General features: G+C 34.4%; 1 long non-coding RNA gene across 1 annotated transcript; it reads left to right on the top strand.

The window, feature by feature from the left end:
* Positions 1-374: 374 nt before the first annotated feature.
* LOC112604448 lies at positions 375-22,322 on the top strand. The gene is made up of 3 exons (XR_003118132.1): positions 375-495; positions 2,352-2,904; positions 22,248-22,322. It is a non-coding gene; the product is annotated as an uncharacterized LOC112604448 (long non-coding RNA).
* The last annotated feature ends 3,100 nt before the right edge of the window (positions 22,323-25,422 follow it).

The following is a 25,422-nucleotide window of genomic DNA, read 5'->3' on the forward strand; positions in this document are numbered from 1 at the left end:
CCAAAAAGCAACATTCTAGAATCATCCAGGATATTTCTGCAATAAAGAATGGCCTTGTAAAAACTAAAAGAATTACAGATGAATACAAACATATATCGGAGAGCTGGGCAAACAAATGATTCCATGGAATAAGCAAAATGAGCCTCTGTTATGTCTCTGCAAGAATCTGAACTGTATCTGAATTAAACCAATGAAAGAACCACCTTCTTGGAAGGGGAAAAAAAAAAAAAAACTTTACCATGAAAGAAAATCTCCTGAAATCTGTTCAGAACATGCAAGATTAAGCTAATGATTTGTGTGTGTGTGTGTGTGTGTGTGTGTGTTAGAAATCCACAGAATGGTAACTGCAAGAGAATTCCAGAACCCCCAAGCTCAGCTCAGAGGAAGCTAAGCAGTTGGACAAAGCCATCTAAACCCAAAGCAATGGCTCGATGGAATTCTCCAAGGAGGATCTTGCTCTGATCTAAATATACAGTGGAAATCTGATGTGATCTAGTGAATCACCCAACCCCTATCTTCAATAACTGTGACTTCAATATCTTCACTCAATCTTGGAATGAACTTACTGTGGTCAGTAGGGCATACTTTCAGACCCACATGTCTGACTGATTAGTCTCCAAACTGAACAAGTGTTCTGACATTATGGAGGGGGAGCAGGGACGAGAGATAGCAGTGACCAATAGCCAGATAGTACCCATGTGACTTTGAGCCACAAAAGTTTGGAAAATGCTTGAAATTTGGGGTGCTACTTTCAAAATTTTTCTCACCATCACTGCAGAGTGTGGTCAAGAAGTTGTTTTACTAAAATCAGAAAGCCTTTGATGGGTCATATAAAGGTTTATGCATGTCCTTCATATAACTTAAACCATAATTAACTGGATTTGCAGACTCTCATCTATGTCTACCAGAGCAAAAACCTCCAATGTTTTATGGCACATTAAGGATTGACATTTTAAACTGTTTTTAGAATTTGAGTGACAATTTACCCGACTTTTTTTTCCCAAAATAATACCTGCTACCACAATGCCTAGCTAAAGGCTGATTAATTTGCCCCTTATTGGGCTTTTGGAGATGTGCTTATCTCCAACTTGAGATTGAAGACAAATTTCATCTTGACCAGTGTCAGTTAAGTAATTTTTATTCTTCAGGTGCTTCCTGACCATTAGCTTGTCTGACTCTCCAGTGTGAGATTGACCTCATTTTCTGGTTCTAAGAGGGTCTTCCAACAGGGCAGGCTGGCCTCGGTAACATGGCCCCTGATAATGGGGCTTTATTCAAAACCTTATTGGATTAATAGAGGCATCCTTCAAAGGAAATTCACATATGAAGATTGTTGCTAGAAGCTTACTTATCAAAGAAGTAAAATAACACAGGATATCAAATAATCTACAGTGGGTTTACTCATCACTGATTATTATGATCTGATGTCTCACATTTTTTGGATTAAAGAACACAGTAATTTCAGGAGCACTATTCTCAGCTTAATAATTTTCTTTTTGTTATTATTTTCTAGGAAAAAAGGCAAATGTATCTTTAAGTCAAGAGTACAACTTTTTATACTACTGCAATTCAACAGAAGAAATAAGTGCCAGGCTTCCTAACCTAAATGTTTTCTTAATCTGCATAAAAAAGATAGGCTTTTACTTTTTGACAATAACAAAAGAAGCAAAAGAAAGTAATGTTCAATTTGTTTCCAGCTGAGTGACAACCTCATGATGGTGTTTTATCCTGCCATATCTACTTATACTTCTCTATTGTCTCACATGGTGGTGAAAACTATTTTGGCTTCTGTTTGTTTTTATTGAACTAAGTAAACATGAAAAATCAAATCCATCATGAAAACTTTTTAATTTTAATTTTTAGCAACATAGTTTAGATAAGTGCATGTACTACTAAAACTATTTTAACATTTGATCATTTAATTAAATCTCCTACATTTCCATTATAAATGGTAACAGTGCATATTTCTATTCTCTCAAATCTATTTTATTCCATGAACTGGTATGTGGAATGAAGTTTGTTTTGAATGGTAGAGGGGAAAAACAACAATTATTGGAAACTTAGGGGGCTATGGTAGATTCATGTCAACAGTGAAACTTGTCCTACCCTGCCTTGAACAGGACACTCTAATCAGTGATAATGGTGGTCCCCTCAGAACCAGGTACTATTTACTTAACTAACAAACAAAGGCACAGAAAATTTCTAAAGAGCATTGGCAAACTGGGGTAATGGAATGATGATTAACATAATGAGCAATGATTAAAGGTGCTGAGAACATTATGTAGAAAAAGAAGAAAGATTATGCTTAATGAGATGATCTTCAAAATCCCCCCCTCCCCCTTTTTCCCCAGGTCTGCTGCGCCTCATTCACTAAAGCCAAATCCTGGGAAAGATTCCTATGAGATGGTTTCTGTCATTCTTCCTAAACTGGGAGCTAAGTGATTAATATAGATGAAAACCCACAGATAAACATATCTCTGCAAATGGGAATAAGTACAACACTGCTCATAACCAACATCCCCACCGTGGTTCCTCTTAGCACTTCAGTCAAAGGCACACTCCAAACAGAAGAATCTGAACCACAAATTTAGCCAAACAGTTTCTACTACCTTCGGAAAGGTTTTCAGAAGTTATTTTTCCTCCCGGACCTCCTAGATTTCTAGTTTCTCTATTCCTGCTGGGAGGGACACTACTACCCTATTTAGGAGTATCTTGGAAGATTCAAGTGGGAAACCATTCAGATCTGTCTCTTCCCCTCAGAGCATCAACATTTTAATCTAACTCTGCATACTGAAAACAATGAAGAATTCACAAGGAAAGTCTCCAACCCCAAAGTGTTGCTTACAAGCAGCGTGACGACAAGGATGAAGCCAGAGAGCCACCTATGGTACAAAATTTTAAAAGGTATTTAATCTCAAGGTCATACTATGAGGCTTTTCATGTTCTGATCCTTCCCAGTATCATCTCTTAGAATTCAGGCCTCACAAACTATATCCCAAGTTTACTGAACAACTTGGTGGTTCCTAAACGACTATCAGAAACATGCTCCTCCCTTTATCTAAATCCTTCTCTTCCTACAGCTGGCAAATTTGGGGAGAATTTCTGGAACACACTGCCTACACACAAAATTGAATTAGGAATCCTTACCCTCAGTATAACATTTATCACACACTATATATATATATATATTTTTAAGCAAATTTACTGAATCATAACTTACATTAAAATATGAGCCATGCATTTTAAGCAAACATAGCATATCTCTTCATTAATTTAGATATTTAATTTCTTTCAAGAATTTTATGTCATTTCTAGTATATAGTTCTTATTTATATTTAATTATATATATTAATAGATGTTACATGTTTATGTCATTTTGACAACACATTCACATAGTACTTTTTAATTTAATTTAATCTTTTGCTTTTTCTTATATACTTATTTCTCTTTTTTAATTGACAGAAATAATTGTACATACTCATGGTGTATATAGTGATATTTCAATACATATAATGTGTAGTGATTAGATCAAAATAATTATCATATTCATCATCTCAAATAATTATCGTTTCTTTGTGTTGGGAATGTTCACTATCCTCTTAGCTATTTGAAATTATGTATTATTGTTAACTATAGACATCCTACAGTGGTATAGAACATCAGAATGTATTCCTCCTACCTAGCTATAATTTTGTATCTTTTAACAAATCTCTTTTTATCCCTCTCTTCCCCCACCCTTCCAAGCCTCTAGTATCTTCTGTTCTACTTTTTACTTCTATGAGATCAACCTTTTTTAGCTTCCACATATGAGTGAGAACATGCAGTGTTTAACTTTATGTTGCTGGCATATTTTATTTAACATATGTCCTCCAGTTTCATCCACATTGCCATAAATGATAAGATTTTATTCTTTTTTTATGGCTGGATAGTATTCCATGTGTACATATACAAAATTTTCTTCACCCATTCATCTGTTTTTGGACACCCAGGTTAATTGCATATCTTGGCTATAGCGAAAAGTGCTGCAATAAACATGGGGGTGCAGATGTCTCTTCAATGTAATGATTTCCTTTCCTTTGGATAAAGTTGCAGTGGTAGGATTTCTAGATCACATGGTAGTTACATTTGCAGTTTTTTTTGAGGAACTTCCATGCTGTTCTTCGTAGTGGCAATACTGGTTTACATTCCAACCAACAGTGTATAAGAGTTCCCTTTTCTCCACATCCTCCTCAACATTTTTTATTTTTGTCTCTTGATAATAGCTATCCTAACTGGGGTAAGACAATACCTCATTATAGTTTCGATTTGCATTTTGCTGTTGGTTAGTAATGCTAAAAACTTTTTCTTGTATTTATTGTTCATTTATATGTCTTCTTTTGAGAAATGTCTATTCAGATTATATGGCCATTTTTAAGTAAAGTTGTTTACTTTTTGCTGTTGAGTTGTGTCAGTTCCTTGTATATTCTGCGTATTAATCCTTTGTTAGATGAGTAGTTTGTAAATATTTTATCCCATTTTGCAGGTTGTCTTGAACTGTTTATTGTTTTCTTTGCTGCACAGACCATTTCAGTTAGACATAATCATTTTTATTTATTTTTGGCTTTTGTTGCCTGAGCTTTTGAGGTCTTATTTATAAAATCTTTTCCCATACCAATGTTCTGAACTATTTCCCTTTTTTAATTTTAGTATTTCTATTGTTTCAAGTATTACATTTAGGTCTTTGATGCATTTTGAGTTGATTTCTGTATATGGTGAGAGGTGGGTGTCTAGTTTCATTCTTCTGCATATGAATATCCAGTTTTCCCAGCACCATTTATTGGAGAGATTGTTCTTCCCCAAGGAATGTTCTTATAACCTTCATAAAAAAATAAGTTGACTGTAAATATGTGGATTCATTTCTGGATTCTCTATTTTGTTCCACTGTTCTATGCATCTGTTGTTATGACAATACCATGCTGCTTGGGTTATTACAGCTTTGTAGTACATTTTGAGGTCAGATAGTATGATACCTGCAGCTCTGTTCTTTTTGCTCAGGATTTCTTTGGTTATTTGGAGTATTTTGTTGTTCTGTATAAATTTTGGGATTCTTTTCTGTTTTCATAAAGAATGTTATTGGTATTTTGATAAGGATTGCATTGAATATGTAGATTGCTTTAAGTAGTATTGTCATTTTAACAATATTAATTATTTCAATTCATGAACATGGGATGTCTTTCCATTTGTTAGTTCCCTCTTCAATTTCTTTCTTTTTTTTTTTTTTTTTTTTGAGACAGAGTCTCCATCTGTCACCCAGACTGGAGTGCAGTGGTGTGATTTCAGTTCACTGCAATCTCTGCCTCTCAAGTTCAAACAATTCTCCTGCCTTAGCCTCCAGAGTAGCTGGGATTATAGGCACCTGCCATCACGCCAGGCTAATTATTATTATTATTATTATTATTATTATTTTTAATTTTAGTAGAGACAGGGTTTTACCATGTTGGTCAGGCTGGTCTTGAACTCCTGACCTCAAGTAATCCCAAAGTGCTGGGATTACAGGTGTGAACCACCACGCCCAGCCTCTTCAATTTCTTTCATCAGTGTTTTGTAGTTTTCCTCATAAACTTCTTTTACCTCCTTGATTAAATTTATTACTAGGTACTATACTTTTATAGCTGCTATGAATGTGATTGCCTTCTTGATTCTTTTTCAGCTAGTTTGTTGTTAATGTATTAAAAACACTACTGATTTTGTATATTAATTTTGTGCACTACAACTTTACTGAATTCATGTATCAGTTCTAAGAGTTTTTTGGTAGAGTCTTCAGGTTTTGCTACACATACTATCATGTTGTCTTCAGGGAAAATATAATTTCCTCCTTCCGAATTCGGATGTGTTTTATTTTTTCTTTGCCAAATTTATCTAGCTAGGAATTCCAGTACTATGTTGAAAAGGATTGGTGAGAGTGGGGGTCCTTGTTTTTTTTTTGGTTTTTGTTTTTTGTTTTTTGTTTTTGTTTTTTTTTTCCCAGTTGGAGGAAAACCTGAAAACTTTCTGTTCAGTAGGATGTTAGCTGAACAGGATGTGTTATATGTGGTCTTTATTATGTTAAGATATTTTCCTTCTATGCCTAATTCATTTAGAATTTTTTATCATGAAGAGATGTTGAATTTTATCAAAAACTTTTTCTTCACATATTGAGAAAATTTTATGATGTTTGTCTCTCATTCTATTGATGTATGATGTAAATTGATCTATGGGTCTAACTGATCTATAGATCCCACTTGATCATAGTGTATCATTTTTTGATGTGTTGTTGGAATCCGTTTGTTAGTATTTTATTGAGAATTTTTGTGTCTATATTCATCACTGATATTGGCCTGTAGTTTCTTTTTTTAAATTGTGTCCTTGTCTGGCTTTGGTGTCAGGGTTATACTGGCCTTGTAGATGGCAATTGTATTTTTTAATCATTTATTGCTAATATAGAGAAATATAATAGCTTTTTCTATGTTGATTTAGTATCTTGTGATCTTGCTAAATTCACTTTTTAGTCCTACTTGCTTTTTTATAGTTTTTTAGGATCTTCTATATGCGTAATCATATCATTAACAAACAAAGACACATTTACCTATTTATTTCCAATGTATACGTCTTTTATTTCTCTTACTTTTCTTATTACACTGGCTTGAACTTCCATTAAAATGTGGAAGAGGAACGTGAGAGAAATTTTAATCTTTTTTCCCAACCTTAGAACTATTAAATACAATGTCAGATGAAGGTTTTGTATATACTCTTTTTTAGTTTGAATAAGTTTCTATTTGTTCCCATCCTCTTAATAGCTTTTTAAATTATTTAATGTTGAGTTTTGTTAAATTAGTTTTCTTCACATATTGAAATTATTGTATAGTTTATCTCTTTTGTTGTATTAATATGACAAAATACATTGATTGATACTCAAATGATAAACCAACTTTGCATTCCAGAGATAAATTTTATTTACTCATGATGTATTATACTTTGTGTTTATTGCTGGATCTAATTATGATAATATTTTGTTAAGGATTTTGCATTTGTATTCATAAAGTATATTCATGTGTAATTTTACATGCATTCTGTAATGCCAGTACCATAAAATGAGTTTGGAATTAATTATCCTTTCAGTATTTGTTAATTTTCAAACAATAGCTAGTATTTCTTTTTTAAAAAGATTGTCTAGAGTTCACAAGCAAAGCTATTCTGTATTGTATTTTTCTTCATGGAAAAGTTTTTAATTATAGATTTAATTTCTTTCACAGATGTATGGCTATTAAAATTTTCCTTCTTATTGATTCAATTTTTCTAATTTGTACCATTTTAGAAATGTATCTATCCTATCTAAAGTAATCAATCTCTTGTCATTTATCCATATCATATTATAACATTCCTCCTTTTAATGCCTGCAGAATATGCAGCAATACTTCTGTCATTTTTGAAATTGGTAACTTGTGTCTGTTTTTTCCTGTTTAATGTAGCTTGATTGCAATTTTTTGATAATTTCAAGGAAAAATATTTTTATTTAATTTTTTCTACTGCATTTTGATTTCTCCTTTTATTGCTTTCTGCCTTATTAATACCTTGTACTTATTATCATCTAATTATTTTATTGTACTTATTTATCTTTATTGTTTTTATTATTATTTTCTACTTTCCTTGAGTATAATTTTTTGGTAGCATTCAAGAAAGAAGCTTAGAATTTATTTCAGACACTTTTTTTTCTAAAATATGCATGTAAGAGTATAAATTTATCTTCATGTACACCTAAATTTTAATATGTTATGTTTTCCATTGTCACTCAATTAGAAACATTTTCTAAATCTTCACATAATTTCTACTTGACCTGTGGGCACTTTGACCTACCTAGTCTAGTTGGTTGATGTTTGTTGACATTTGTTTTTCTTTACCAGTTACTGAGAGAAGATTCTAGAAATTTATAGGCATAATTGTCAATTTGTCTATATCTCTTTCAGTTTTGCTAGTTTTTCTTCCATGTATATTAGACTACTTGATATTCATCCCACATATCAATGAGACCTTTTATGACAGTTCGGTTTCTTTTTCTATGTGTTCCAATTCAAGTAATTTCTATTAATATATCTTTAAGATTTGTGTTAGTCTGTTCTCACTGTGCTATAAAGAAATACCTGAAACTAAATAATTTATATTTTAAAAGGGGGTTTTAATTTGCTCACAGTTCTACCAGCTATACAGGAAGAATGCCTGGGGAGGCCTCAGGAAACTGTCAGTCATAACAGAAGGGAAATTAGGCATGTTTTACATGGCCAGAGCAGAAGAAAGAGAGAGAAGGAGGAGGTGCTACACACTTTAAACAACCAGATCTCATAAGAACTCACTCACTATCATGAGAAAAGCAAGGGGGAAATTCATCCCCATGATGCAGTCACCTCCCATCAGGCCCCTCCTCCAACACTGAGGATTACAATTTGACGTGAGATTTGGGCGGAGACACATATCCAAGCCATATCAAGATTATTAATTACTTCCTCCACAGTTTCTAATCTACTATTAACACAATTCATTAAAATTTTCACTTCATTTGCATTTACAACTCTTAATCATTTCACTATGCTTCAGATTTTCACTTTGTAGCTTAATTATGTTTATGTTTTCCTTTAAATCTTTTCATACATTTTTAATCACTATCTTAAAGTCATTGTCTGATAACTCTGTCATTTGCCATTTCTGGATGTTTCCATTGACAGATTTTTCTCCTTGTAATGGGACACATTTTTCTGCTTTTTCTCTTGTTTTTAAATCAAATTCTGGATAATGTAAATTTTGTTTTTAAATTGTTTAATTTTTTTTAATATAAAGAATGTTGGACTTCCAAGGTTGGGTACATTTATATTTATAATTATTGTGTTCTTTAATTAACATCATATCACCTAAATATGTAAAGCAAATATTAACAGAATTAACAGGAGAACTAGACAGTAATACAATAACAGTAAATGACTTTAATACTCCAATTTCAACACCAGAGATATCACCCAGACAGAAAATCAATAAATAGTGGACTTGAATAACAGTATAGGTCAAATGGATCTAACTGATATGTGTATATATATAGAGAGAGAGAACATCCCATCCAATAGCAGTGAAATACACATTCTTTTAAAGCATACAAAAAACATTCTTCAGGATAGATCATATGTTAGACCACAAAACAAGTCTTCACAAATTTAACAGTCATCTCAAATATCTTTACTAATCATGTTGGTAAAATTTAGAAATCAGTAACAGGAGAAATTTTGGAAAATACACTAGTATGTGAGAATCAAAAACAACACACTCCTGAAAGATCATTGGATCAAAGAAAAAAGCATATATTTTATTATTATTATTATTTTTAGATAGATTATCCCTCTGTCGTCCAGGCTGGAGTGCAGTGGCTCGATCTCTGCTCACCGCAACTTACACCTCTCGGGTTCAAGCAATTCTGCTGCCTCAGCTTCCTGAGCAGCTGGGATTACAGATGTGTGCCACCATGCCTGGCTATTTTTTTTTTTTTTTTTGTATTTTTAGTAGAGATAGGGTTTCAGCATATTGGTCAGGCTGGTCTCAAACTTCTGACTTTGTGATCTGCCCACCTCGGCCTCCCAAAGTGCTGGAATTACAGGTGTGAGCCACCACACCTGGCTGAAAAAAAATTTAGAAAGAAATTAAAAGAAGTATCTTGAGAAACAAGTGGAAATTACAATATACCAAAACTTAGGGAATGCAACTAAAGGAGTTCTGACATGGAAGTTTCTAGCCATAAAAGCCTACATTAAGAAAAAAACTACTTCAAATAACTCAACTTCACACCTCAAGGAACTAGAAAAAGAAAAGTAAATATTGCAAGGGCAGCAGAAGGGAGGAAATAATAAAAATAAGAGTAAACATAGATAAAATAATAGACTAGAAAAACAATAGAAAAAGTCAATGAACCTAAAAATCTGGTTGAAAATATCAACAAAATTGGCAAGCATTCAGCTATGCTAGCCAAGAAGAAAGAGGGAACTCAAATAAAATAATAAATGTAAGGTAAACCATTACAATTAATATCACAGAAATACAAAGGATCACAAGAGATTATTATGAACAATTATAATAATTATACATCAACAAATTGGATAACCTAGAGAAAAATAGTAAATTCCTGGAGACATACAGTCTACCAAGATTGGATCATAAGGAAAATAAAAATCTGAACAGACCAATAACAAATAGAATTATTGAATCAGTAATCAAAAGCCTCCCAACAACAACAACAAAGCTCAGGACTAGATGACTTCATTGGTGAATTCTAGCAAGCATTTAAAGAATTAATGCCAATCCTTCAAACCTTTCCAAAAAGTTGAAGAGAATAGAACACTGCCAAACTAATTTTAGGAGTCCAGAATTACCCTCATATTGAATTCAGATAAAGACACTAAGAAAAGAAAATTACAGGTCAATATATCTGATGAACATAGATGCAAAAATCCTCAACAAAAATTACTAGCAAACCAAATACAATTCACATTAAAAGGATCATACATCATGATAAAGATTCATCCTTAGGATGCAAAAATAATTCAACATGTGCAAATTAATAACTGTGATACACCACATTAACAAAATGGATAATATAACTTATTATGTTAATAGACACAGAAAAAGCATTTGACAAAATTCAACATTCTTTCATAATAAAACCTCAGAACAAATTAAATGTAGAAGAAATATACCTCAACACAATAAAGGCCATATTTAACAAACCTATAGCTAGCTAACTTACACTCAATGTTGAAAAGTTAAAAACTTTTACTATAACATCAGAAAGTAGAAAAGGATTCTTACTTTTGCCACTTCTATTTAAAATAGTACTAGAAGTCTTGGCCAGAGCAATTAGGCAAGAAAAATAAATGAGAGGTATTCAAATTGGAAGGGAACAAGTAAAATTGTCTCTACAGATGACAAAATCTTATATAGAGAAAACCCTAAAAACTTCACCAAAAATATTTTAGAATGAATGAAGTAGTTTGGAAATTTTTCAGGATACAAAATCAACACACAAAAATTACCTGGGTTTCTATACACCAAAAAATATGTATTCAAAAAAGAAATTAAGAAAGCTATTCTGGCTGGGCGTGGTGGCTCACACCTGTAATCCCAGCACTCTGGGAGGCCGAGGCAGGCAGATCATGAGGTCAGAGGCGATCAAGACCATCCTGGCTTACACAGTGAAACCCCATCTCCACTAAATATACAAAAAAATAGTCGGGTGTGGTGGCAGGCACCTGTAGTCTCAGCTACACCTACTCGGGAGGCTGAGGCAGGAAAATGGCATGAATCCAGGAGGTGGAGCTTTCAGTGAGCCAAGATCACACCACTGCACTCCAACCTAGGAGACAGAGGGAGACTCTGTCTAAAAAAAAAAAAAAAAAAAAAAAAAAACAATTCAATAATATCAAAAAGAATAAAATACTTAGAAATAAATTTAAACAAAGAGATGAAAGATCCATACACTGAAAAGACATTGAGGAAAGAAATTAAAGACAAATAAATGAAAATATATCTTCCATTCATGGATTGGAAGAATAATTTTGTTAAAATGTATATATTACCCAAAGAGATCTATAGATTCAATGAAATCTCTATAAAAATTCCAATGACATTTTTCATAGAAATAGAAAACAATCTTAAAATGTATATGGAACCACAAAATACTGTGAATAGCCAAAGCAAACATGAGCAAGAACAAAGCTGAAGGCATCACACTCCTTGATTTCAAACTATATTACAAAGCTATAGTAATCAAAACAACATAGTACTGACATAAAAACAGATACATAAACCAATGGAGCAGAGCAAAGAATCCAAACATATACCCACACATACTTGTTCAACTAATCTTTGACATGAATGCCAAGATTACAATGGGAAGATAGTCTCTTTAATAAATGTTATTGGGAAAATTGGATATTAACATGAAAAAGAATGAAATTGGAGCCTTGTCTTACACCATATATAAAAATTAGCTCCAAATGGATTAAGGACTTAAATGTAAGATTCAAAATCATAAAACTTCTAGAAGAAAACAGAAATAGAAAGCTCCTTGAATTTTTAATGCATTGATTTTTTAATATATGATAACAAAAGTAAAAATAAACAAATGGAAATATATCAAACTAAAATGAGCCTGTATAGCAAAGAATAAAATTCAAAAAAAGAAAAGGCAACCTATGAAATGAACTAAAATATTCAAAATTGTGTATTTGATAAGGGTTAAATGAGGAATTCACACAATTGGGGAAAAAAAAAAAAAAACTATTCTTAAAAATAGGCAAAGAACCTGAACAAACTTCTTTTTCAAGGAAGACATAAAAATGTTGAGCATGTCCATGAAAAAGTGCTCAGTATCACTAACCATTAGGAAAATGCAAATCAAAACCCCAATGAGCTATCACCTCACATCCGTTAGGAAGATTATTATCAAAAAGATAAGAGATAACAAGTGTTAATGAAAATGTAGAGTAAAGGTAAATCTTGTACACTGTTGGTGGAAATGTAAACTAGTAGAAGAATTATAGAAAACAGTGTGAAGTTTCCGCAAAACTTTAAAAACAGAACTACTATATGATCTAGCAATTCTATTTATAGGTATACATCCAAAGGAAATGAAATCAGTATCTTGAAAAGATAAATTCACGTTCAAGTTCATTGTAGTATTATTCACAGAAGCCAAGATATTGAAACAATCTAAGTTTCCATTAATGGATGAATAGATAAAGAAAATATAGTATGTATTTATGTATGTATAAATAAATAAATATACACATATACAAACAATGGAATATTATCCAGCCATAAAAAAGAAGGAAATCCTTACATTTGTGACCTGGAGGATCTTATGCTAAGTGAAATAAGCCAGACACAGAAAGAGAAATACTGCACAATCTCACTTATATGTGGAATCAAACAAACTCAGAATCACAGAAGCAGAGAGTAGAATGGTGGTTGCCAAAGGCTGGTGCGGGGGAAGGGAGTTGGGAGAAATGGGGAGATATTGGTCAAGGTGTTTATATATTGTAAGATAAATACATTCTGAAGATGTAAGATACAGAATGAGTGATAATGAAGGTGTTCATTAATTTTTTAAAAATAATGTTGGGCTTTGTTCTAACAGACACTTATATAACTTGCAGGTTGGCTTAATTATTTAGAGACCCCTTCATAAGCTTTTTTAGGGTGGGACTAGAGTAGATTTTTCTCTAAGTCTGCTTTAGCCCTACCACCATTCTGGGGTGTCTACTGAGTGCTCTGTGGTTCACCCTCCGCTTTGCATGATTGGGACTCAAATGTCTCACAGAAATACATGAGCTCTGCGAATTGCTCAGCTTACAACTTCAAGTTTGTCTTTGTTCTACAGCATTGAGTTTTACTCTATACATATGTAGTTTAGTAGTCAGCTAAAAACTCAAAGGCCTATACACATATTTCTAGGACTCTTTTTCTATGTAGATTCCAGATTTCAACCACCTCAGATTACTCAAACTCTAATCTCTGTCTCTTCAAGTCAGAGAGTCTACTATACGTTGCTTAGATTCCCCTTTCTCTACCACAGTACAGAAAATGCCTACAAAAGAAAGCTGGAACAAACATAAGACTCACCTCATTTGTTTCCCTTCTCCAAAGGATCACATTGCTGAGATGCCAGCTGTCCAATGCCTGAAAAGAGCTGTTTAATATATCTGGTCCATTTTCCAGTTATTTATGGCAGGAAGGCAAGTCTGGTACCAGTTGGCTAGAAGTGGGAGTCTATCACACTGTATTTTAATTGCTCATTTTTGTGTAGTAGGAATCTCAGTTTGAGCACAGGCTACATGCAGGGCTGAACTTCAGGCATGTTTGATGTATTAGTTTTTTTTGTTGTACTGTAACAAATTAACACAAATTTAGTAACTCTAAACAACACAAATTTATTCTCTTAGAATTCTAGTAGTCAAAGTCTGAAATGAGTCTTGCAGGGCTAAAATCAAAGTGTTGACAGCACGGTTCCTTCTGGAGGCTCTAGACAGAATCTTTTCCTTGTCTCTCCCAGCTTCTCAAGGCTGCCCACATTCCTTGGCTCACAGCCATGTCACTCCAATCTCTGCTTCTGTTGTCACATCACATTCTTCATACTTTCAAACTCCTACCTCCCTTTTATAAGGACACTGTGTTTACATTGGAACCACCTAGATAATCCAGGATAATTTACCCATTTCAAGAACCTAACTGCACATGCAAAGTCCTTTTTGCCATGTAAAATAATATATTCACCTGACAGTCAGGGCTTGGACATCTTTGAGGAACAATTTTTCAGTCTATTACATTTGGCAATCTGTGTAAAAATCACATAAGAATGTATTTATGTGAAGATTTTGGATTTTAAATTAAGCAGGAAGGGAGAAATTGTATGAATTGACCATGGGAGTGAGCTAACAGAGAAGACTGTGTATTTATTAGGTTCCCCACAGAAACAGGAATAGGATGGAGACAGAAGAATATGAGAGAAGAAAGTGAGCAAGAGAAAAAGATTTATTTAAAAAAAATAGTGCACATAATTTTAGAGGCTGGTAAGTTCAAAATATGCAGGGAAGCCTGGCAGGCTGGGAATTCCAGCAGGAGTCAATGCTGCAGGCTTAAGTTGAAGGCAGTTTGGAGGCAGAATGCTTTCCTCTTCTGAGGACCTCAGTCCTCAATCTTTTATCTTAAGGTCTTCATCTGATTGGATGAGGCCAACCCACATTATGGAGAGTAATATGATTTATTCAGTCTACTGATTTAAATCTAAAATATACATTCAAATACATTGACAGTAACTTCTGGATTGCTGCTTGAACAGCAGCTGAGCACCATACACTGAATTGTCTGTGATTGTCAGTTTTGTGCATCAGCTAGGCTATGAGTACCAGAGACTCATAGCCTAGCTGATGCACAAAACTGACAATCACAGACAGCATACTGTCTGTCCATCCACCCAATTACCTAAGGAGAGGAGTTGCTGTAGACAGAAAGTAGAGTTATCTACATAAGAAATTTAAGACATATTTTCATAGAATAAAGTATGACACTGACATGAGGAGTCTGAAGTGAATATAAAAACATTTTGGCACCTTAAGCTTTTGGAGGCCTTGAGAACATTGAGACATAAATTTTGGTGTGGACTTTCCCATTCTTTTAGTAAGATGAATCTCTTTTAAATAGCTTATCTAACAAAGAATATCAATGAGAAAGAGCCCAGGCATAAGATAAAGATAAAGCCAGTGCTGAGAGGCTGATTCCTGAACACATGTGAAGCAGCCCCTGAAAACTCTCAATTACTTGAGGGAGATTATGAAAGTTCCCAGGTGTCCTTTGCAGATTGCAGGAAGTTACAAAAAATTATTAATATATTATAAATATTAAAGTGATCCAATCTATATCCATATGGGGACAATGCCTAAGAAAATTCTAGTTACTATTATTTGTCCCACCATTAAGCAGGGAGCTATTTGATTATTGTCTGTTCTTACTCATGATTGTATCTTAGTGGCAATTCATAAATATGCATTGAATGAATGAGTCAGTCAGTGAATTAGTAAGAAGAGATTAAGGTAAGAGAGAAGAAAATGAAAACAACTAAAGTCATTCTGAATGGTGAGAAGTTTGATGGTAAGTTATATTCAGCTTTTGGTATACTTATATTTCCCAACCTCCCAATTATTGTCATGCAAAGTGCCAAGGAATACACGGAAAATGGCACCACACACAAAGTGATATGCAATCAGAATTCTTGCATTTAAATATAAAACCATAGAAAATCACTGCCAAATTCTAGCATGTCAATGTGTCTGGTTGCAAGGGATAGCAAACGGAATCTTGTCGTTATCTCCTGTTGTGCATCAGAAGCTATATACCCATTGCAGAGCCCGGTGACCTCTCAAGCATGTGGTTCTGCAAGCTTTCTTTAACATAATAGCAGATGTTTTGTCTTTAAGCATAGGGAAAAAAGACAATTTTAAATAGTTAAGTTGATGACACTTTTAAGAAAGAAACTGCATAGAAGGAAGTAAAGTGGTCCAATATCTTTGTGGGGATTATATATATGTTCAGGGGATTGAAAAATACAAGAAGACACAAAATGCATGCGACAGATAAGAGAGGAACCAGGAGAGTTCGTATAATAAAAACTAGGAAGAGAGAGGGTTTTAAGAAGAAGGAGGAAGAAATGGGAAGGGTTGAATGCTGCAGAATGTTTAGGGAGGATGGTAAATTAGAAAGGTGTTTACTATTTGGCAATTAAGAAAATGTACTAAAAGATAAAGTAATGTCCCTGAGGAGATGAGAGGAGAATGATGTAAAGCAGGTAGAAAGGTTATCTTTGGACAAATCATAGGAAGGAGGAAGTGAGGGAAGTCTGGGAACTCAATGTATGAAATCCCATTGAAGCAGGAAATTGATAGAGAAGGTAAAAGAACTTCACACTGGTAACTTGAAATAAAAGAAAGAATGAGAGAATATATTGAAAGTGAAGAAGTTGCAAAGAAATCTATTGAATCAGCTGCCATAATATGAAATGCTGTTATTAGAGCGTGTCTTCTCAGATTCCAAGTCTGCTGGTGAGAGTAGGCTGTGACATAGTTTTGACTATGGAGTAGAGGTAAAGGAATACAGATTTCTAAAATATATCAGTAGGAGAAATTAATCGTAGGAGGTTTCACAGTGACATTTCAGGTTTTGGGCCTGCTATCAAATGTATTCATTCATCCATCAATTCAACTCAGTAGGTATTCATTGACTAGTTGAGTAGTTACTTCAAACCTAATGATTTGTTAGAATGATGAGCAAAAGTAGACATAAACTCTAACCTTATAAGCCTTTTTTATGTGAAAGGGGAATGGGGGAACAGGATATTGATATTAATAATAATGGCATAAATGAATATAAAACATTAACATTTATAAGTTCTTTAAGGAAATATGAGAGTGATGTATGGGAAGATAAAGCCATGTGTTTTGAAGAGTCAAGGAAACCATTTAACAAAAAGATTATATCAATTCTCTGCCATTTCTTTCAGAAGATAGAAGCAGAGGAAATACTTTCTAATGAATTTTTTGAGACTAGTATTTCCATAATATCAAAACCAGACTAAGACCATGCAAGAAATAAAACTAGATACCAGTATCTCTCATGATAGACAGATAGATAGATCCAAAAATCTTTATAAATTATTAGCAAATCAAATTCAATAATATGTAAACAGAATTATATATCATAACCAAGTGAAACTGATCCCAGATATGCAAACCCAGTTCAACATTCAAAAATTAGTTAATGTAATCTTATCACCTCAACAGGCTGAAGAAGTAAAACACAGGATCATATCAATAGATACAGAAAAAAAGCAGTTGACAAAATCCAACAGCCATTCACACTAAAAAGTATCAGTAAATTAGGAAGAGAGAAAAACTTCCTCAAATTGGTTGAGAACATCTATTAAAAAAAAAAAATACAGCTAACATCATGCTTAATGGTGGTAAACTCAAAGCTTTCCCACTAAAATCAGGAACAAGGAAAGGATGTCCCATTTCACTCTGTTCTTCAATATGGTATTGGAAGTTTGAGATAATGCAAAGAGTCAACAAGAAAAGAACAGTGAAACAAGAAATAAAATTGTTCACAAATGACATGGCTATCCATGTAGAAAATCTGAAGGAATTTAAAAGAAAAGTAAATAAACCTAGAATCAATACATGATTATAGTAAGGTTGCAGGATGTAAGGTTGGTATGCAAAAGTCAACCGAGTCCCTGTATATCAGCAATAAAAAAGTAGAATTTGAAATTAGGAAACAATACTATTTATAATAATAGTATCTAAAAAATAACATATAAGAAGCACATGAAAAAACTCTAAATCCCTTAATTAAAAAACTAAACAAATGGAGAGAGCTCATATTTATAGATAGAAGACAATATTATTAACATGTCAGTTATTTCCAGCTTATTTCTAGATTAAACGCAATCCCAATCAAAATTCACAGAAAGTTATTTTGTGGATATTGACAAATGCCTCTTAAGTTTAGATGAAGACGCAAAAGACCCCCCATAGCTAACAAAATATTGAAGGAGAACAAATTTGGAGGACGAATACAACCGGATTTCAAGACTTCCTACAGAGTTACAAGGTAGTGTGATATTGGAGAATCAATTAATTGATCTATGGCATAAAAAAGAGAGCCCAGACAGGACTCAAATAAATATAATCAGCTAATCTTTGACAAAGGGTTAAAGGCAATATAATGGAGAAAAAAGTATTTTTTTGTTTTTTACAATGGAGAAAAAAGTATTTTTCAATACAATGAAGAAAAAAGTATTTTCAACAAATGGAAATGGAACAATTAAGCATCCACATGCAAAAAAAAAAAAGGGGGGGGTATTTAGACACAGATCTTATCACCTTCTCAAAAACTCAAAATGGATTGCAGATCTTAATATAATATGCAGAACTATAAACTCCAAGAAGATAACATAGGAGAAAATGTAGATGTCACTGATTTTGATGATGACTTTGTAGATACAATGCCAAAGGCACAATCTATGTAAGAATGGTAAACTGGACTTCATTAAAATTAAAATTTTCTGCTCTGTGAGAGGCATTCAAAATAAAATAAAAAATTTCAAAAAATGAGCTACAGACTAGGAGAAAATATTGCAGAAGACACATCAATTGGACAAAGGACTTGTCAAAAATATTAAAAGAACGCTTAAAACTCAACAAGAAGGAGAAAAAGACAAACAAACCCTGATTGAAAAAAAAAAAAAAAAAAGACTTAACAGCCTGGGTGCAGTAGTTCATGTTTGTAACCCAAGACTTTGAGAGACCAAGGAAGGAGAATCTCTTGAGCTCAGGAGTTTGAGACCCACCTGAGCAAAATAGTGCATCCTTGTCTCTACTAAAAATCAAAAAAATTAGCCGGGTATGGTGGCGTGTGCCTGTAGTCCCAGCTACTGAGGAGGCTGTGGTGGGAGGATCACCTGAGCCCAGGAAGATCGCTTGATACCAGGAGGTCAAGGCTGTGGTAAGCTGTGATTACACCAATGCACTCCAGCCTGGGCAATAGAGCAAAATTCTGTCTCCAAATATTTTATATATATATAAACAATATATATATAATTCTGCTCAGATATCACCTTAACAGATATCACCAGAGCAGATATGCAGATGGCAAATAAGCATATGAAAAGATGTTCCACATCATTTGTCATCAGGAAAATGCAAATTAAAACAAGAATAAGATACCACCATACATCTATTAGAATGACCAAAACCCAGAAACACTGACAACACCAAATGCTAGTGAGGATATGGAGCAACAGGAACTGTCATTCATTGCTGGTAAGAATGCAAATGGTACAGCCACTTGGGAAGGCAGCTTGGCAGTCTCTTATAAAACTAAACATATTCAGAAGGAATGGTACCAACTCCTCCTTGTACCTCTGGTAGAATTCAGCTGTGAATCCATCTGGTCCTGGACTTTTTTTGGTTGGTAGGCTATTAATTGTTGCCTCAATTTCAGAGCCTGCTATTGGTCTATTCAGGGATTCAACTTCTTCCTGGTTTAGTCTTGGAAGAGTGTAAGTGTCCAGGAAATTATCCATTTCTTCTAGATTTTCCAGTTTATTTGCGTAGAGGTGTTTATAGTATTCTCTGATGGTAGTTTGTATTTCTGTGGGGTCGGTGGTGATATCCCCTTTTTCATTTTTAATTGCGTCGATTTGATTCTTCTCTCTTTTCTTCTTTATTAGTCTTGCTAGTGGTCTGTCAATTTTATTGATCTTTTCAAAAAACCAACTCCTGGATTCATTGATTTTTTGGAGGGTTTTTTGTGTCTCTATCTCCTTCAGTTCTGCTCTGATCTTACTTTCCTTACTCCTTATACGAAAATTAATTCAAGATGGATTAGAGACTTAAATGTTAGACCTAATACCATAAAAATCCTAGAGGAAAACCTAGGTAGTACCATTCAGGACATAGGCATGGGCAAAGACTTCATGTCTAAAACACCAAAAGCAACGGCAGCAAAAGCCAAAATTGACAAATGGGATCTCATTAAACTAAAGAGCTTCTGCACAGCAAAAGAAACTACCATCAGAGTGAACAGGCAACCTACAGAATGGGAGAAAAATTTTGCAATCTACTCATCTGACAAAGGGCTAATATCCAGAACCTACAAAGAACTCCAACAAATTTACAAGAAAAAAACAAACAACCCCATCAAAAAGTGGGCAAAGGATATGAATAGACATTTCTCAAAAGAAGACATTCATACAGCCAACAAACACATGAAAAAATGCTCATCATCACTGGCCATCAGAGAAATGCAAATCAAAACCACAATGAGATACCATCTCACACCAGTTAGAATGGCGATCATTCAAAAGTCAGGAAACAACAGGTGCTGGAGAGGATGTGGAGAAATAGGAACACTTTTACACTGTTGGTGGGATTGTAAACTAGTTCAACCATTATGGAAAACAGTATGGCGATTCCTCAAGGATCTAGAACTAGATGTACCATATGACCCAGCCATCCCATTACTGGGTATATACCCAAAGGATTATAAATTATGCTGCTATAAAGACACATGCACACGTATGTTTATTGCAGCACTATTCACAATAGCAAAGACTTGGAATCAACCCAAATGTCCATCAGTGACAGATTGGATTAAGAAAATGTGGCATATATACACCATGGAATACTATGCAGCCATAAAAAAGGATGAGTTTGTGTCCTTTGTAGGGACATGGATGCAGCTGGAATCCATCATTCTTAGCAAACTATCACAAGAACAGAAAACCAAACACCGCATGTTCTCACTCATAGGTGGGAACTGAACAATGAGATCACTTGGACTCGGGAAGGGGAACATCACACACCGGGGCCTATCATGGGAAGGGGGGCGGGGGGAGGGATTGCATTGGGAGTTATACCTGATGTAAATGACGAGTTGATGGGTGCAGCACACCAACAAGGCACAAGTATACATATGTAACAAACCTGCACGTTATGCACATGTACCCTACAACTTACAGTATAATAATAATAAATAAATTTAAAAAAAAAAAAAAAAAACTAAACATATTCTTACCACATAATCCAGCAATCACACTACTTGATATGTACTTGAAGGAGTTGAAAAAGTATGTCCACACAAAAACCTGCACTTTATAGCAGATTTATTTAAAATTGTCAAAGGTTAAAAGCAACCCCAAACATCCTTCATTAATCCAACCAATGCATATAGTTAGGACTAAAAATTGATCTATCTAGCTATGGAAAGACAAGAAGGAAACTTTAAATATATATTACTACATGAAAGAAGCCAATCTGAAAATGCTACATATGTATGATTCCAACCATACAACATGCTGAAAAAGGCAAAACTATGAAGATAGCAAAAAGATCAGTGGTTGATAGGATTTTAGGGGATGTAGAGAGGTTACTTCAGGCAGTGAGACTATTCTGTATGATACATTTGTGCAAACCCATAGGATATACAACACCACGAATGAATCCTAATGGAAAATATTTGTGCTAGGTGATAATGATGTGTCAATGTTGGTCATCAGTTGTAACAAATGCACCACTCTGGTTGGAAATGTTGATAATGGGGTAAGCTATGTATGTGCAGGAACAGAGGATATATGGAAAATGTCTCAATTTTGTTATGAACCTGAAACTACTCTAAAAAACTAAAATATATCAAATAAATTTTCTAAAAATGTTATTGGAGACTCTATCCATGATAAGGCTGTAGAGGTAGATAGGAGTCAAATCAGTCCAGGTCATAGGGAAATTTTGTCATAAATCAGAAGATAATAAACAGAAACTAGCTTGATCAAGTTTACATTTTTGAAAGGATATTCTGGCTGCAATGTGAAGATTAATGTGGATGGGGTGCCACAATAAATGGAATTTAGACCAATAGAAAAGCTATTGCAGGGTAGAGGTTATTGTAAATTAGAAAAGGTAGTGGTGACTAGAAGAGAAAGTACATGAGAGATATTTCTAATCAAAGTCAAAAATCTTGTTGATACATTGAACATTTCATATGTGACACTCACTTGATTAGTAAACAAGTTGATGATTATTGCATCTGTGTGTATGGATGCTATAGTCATATTTACATACTAACAAACTACTACCAACAAATTACAGCATGAATTTCCCTCAATGTGAAGAAGAGATGGAATGTTCATAATGAGGAAGAAGTCTTCTGATTTTCTAAATAGGTAGGTATCAGGGTACTATTTGAATTTGACAACAAAATTCACAGATTATGTAACTTGCTTTCCACTGTCATTGAGTCTGCAAGCTAGTGAACAATGTGACCATTTATTCTAAAAGGAATAAGCACCCAACCAAATCAGAGAGCTGACTAACGGCTCCAGTAATATTCCCATCAGAACTCATTCTGGCATCAAACTAAGTTCCCCAGACAAATTACTAAGTTTTACACATAAATTTTTCCTTCTCCATATTTCTCTCAGCCAAAGTTTTATTCCAACTTACTTTAAATTTCTTTCCTGTTTTTCTTTTCTTCCATAAAATAAATGCGAGTACTTTCACCTCGAAGTGACTTCTCCATTTCATTGTCTTTTAAGAAATTCTCCTCAGTCTCCAGTAGTCTATTTTGGTACTGAGAATGAAGTTAGGAAAAAAATATCATTTTAGATTGTAAGCTCTTTGAGAGAATTTTGCCTACCTTTTTTCTCCACAATATCCGTAAAACGTATTCTAATGCTGGGGATATTATCAGTATTTAATAAATTATTGTTGAATAAACAATAAATACATTACTGAATGAAGTTAATGTAAGTATCATTTTCTCATATCAACTTTCCCCAATCCCTTATAATAGGTCATGTCCCCTATTAATCACCTTTAAGTCCCCATTCTTCTCCTTCATGGCACCACTCACCATTGTAATTAAGTTATAAACTGTGTAATTGGTTGTTTAATTTATATTTTATAGCATACTTTGAGCCATGAAAGCAGGTACCACTCTGCCCCTATTCACTGATATCTGCCCTGTGCTTAATACTGACTGAAACACAGAAATCATGAAATGAATATTTGTTGTAAATTTATACACAGTAAGCAATGTAATTAAGGGATATGAAAAATCTTAGATGAGAGAAGAAATTTGCAGCTTCAGATTCATGTCAATTTTTCAGTTGAGGAAATGGAGACCCAGAAAAGTTAAGTGACTTGCTCAGTGTTTCATAGATAATAAGTTGTCAGAGCAGTATTTTAATCTCAGTTCCCTCCAACTCCATAGCCTGTGCTTTGAAATGGAAACACTGTGCCACGCTGCACCATTTAAGCAATGATATATTCATTTAAAGCACCAGAGATCACATTTTAGGGAGAGAAAAAGTTTGTAGTATGAGATGAATCAATCAGCCATATGGAAGGAAGAAAAAAAGAACAGGCTGAAAAGCTTCCTTTCACTTTGTACAATATGAATTGTCACAGGAATCAAATTTGGCACATACTGTAAAGCAAAGAAAAAAAATTATCCCACATTGGATGTAAAATGTGACTTGCATTTTATCTATGTTTTTGAAATTCGGAAGAGGATACCAGAAGACTTGTGGAGTTGAGGGCATGATGTTTTGATGATAGGCTTTTTATGCACTTATCCCCAGGCAGCTAGAGGAGGACCTGAAAAATTGAAGCCGACCTCAGACATAATGAATACATTAAATGATGAAGCGTCTGGTCAGGGTCAGGCAGCCTCCTTGAAGAGAGTAGATGTGTCTCAGGACACCGAGTCTCCAGACAGAGGCAGGGGCAAAGAAATGGTCTATCAGGGCATAAAACATTTACATCTGTTCTTCTTCTGTCACTTCTCTTTGAGGTTGTTTCCCTTGCCTTCAGCAACATCGCAGGCTCACAACCAGATTCTTATGCCTGCTAATTAGAAGAGAGGTCTAACAGCAGCGATCAAGTCTCCACCTGCAACTGGCACCTAATTCTAACAATATCAAATAGATAATGGAAATTATGGATCATTAATTATTAACTTCATCTAAACTGCCACATTCAAGTTCCACAGATTGTCACTTCCCATATGGCTGTGCAGTCAAGGCTTTGCACTGTGGAATCCTAAGTACCCAACCTTCTAACAGGTCCTTATCACAGAATTACACATACCAAAGGCATTTTCGATTTCCAAGTAAAACACACAGCCCATGCACTAATCCTCTTTTTAAAAAATCTGTCTCAAAATCTCATGTAGCCTGTGTTACAATCCCGTGATTGGGAGTCACTACCTCCTCAGGCAACCTCATTCTGTTTTTAGGATAGGTAAAATCGCTAGAAAAATCTTCCATGGTTAAACCAAAATTCAATTATTTGCAGCTTCTGCTGCTGTGGCTTCCTCTGCTCTACAGAATTTCATCCATTCTTCATCTACATTGTATGTCATGTTGTAAAAAACATGGCATCCTAAAAAGAGTTCTGGAATTTTACAAGCATGAGCTCAAATGTTAATTCTGGACGTAGAAACATTTATTATTTCTCAAACTCAATTTCCTCACCTATACAATGAGGATACCACCTCATGGAATTCCTGCTATACTTAAATGAGTTAAATGCTACCTAGTGCCAATGGGTAGACTTCAATGGTAAAGAGCATGAACTCTGGAACCAGGTTGCTTGGTTTGAACCTTGGCCCCTAACACTTACTAGCTGTGTGACCTTGGGAAAGCTACTTAAACTCTCTGGTCTCCTTTTTTATCATATTTACAATAGCTATAAGGAAAGTAACATTTCTTATATCAGAGGGTTGTTTGGAAGATTCATAAGTTAATATGTTAGGTCCAGTTTTAATCAGGGTAAGTTAACTGCTGTATCAAAGGAAAAGCCCCAAATCCTAGAGCCTTATGACAAAAAAGACTTATTTCTTGCTGTCATCACTATAAAATTGGACAATTCAAGGATACAGTCTCCTTCTATCTGGGAGCATCATTGTCCCACAGGACCTTGGCATCTTCCACTGGATCCTCTGTTTTCAGTACAGGTAATCACAACACAGAAGAGTGAAGAAGGACACAGACTTTTAGCCACCATAGCCTAAAACTGTCCCACATCTCTTCAATTCACATCCTACTGTCCAGAACCAGGCATCAGTCATGGGCAACGCTCACACATAAAAGCCCTGGGAAATGAAGGTCAGTGACTTGCCTAGGAAAAATAGTAAGTAGGTTTGGTGCCAGTTACAGGTGGAGACTTGATTGCTGCTATCAGACCTCTGTTCTAAATAGCAGGCATAAGGAATAGTAAGTGGGTTTGGTTTGGTGGTTCCTCATACATCATGGTTGAGGGT

Source organism: Theropithecus gelada, chromosome 1, assembly GCF_003255815.1.
Source record: "Theropithecus gelada isolate Dixy chromosome 1, Tgel_1.0, whole genome shotgun sequence".
Classification (NCBI taxonomy): domain Eukaryota; kingdom Metazoa; phylum Chordata; class Mammalia; order Primates; family Cercopithecidae; genus Theropithecus; species Theropithecus gelada.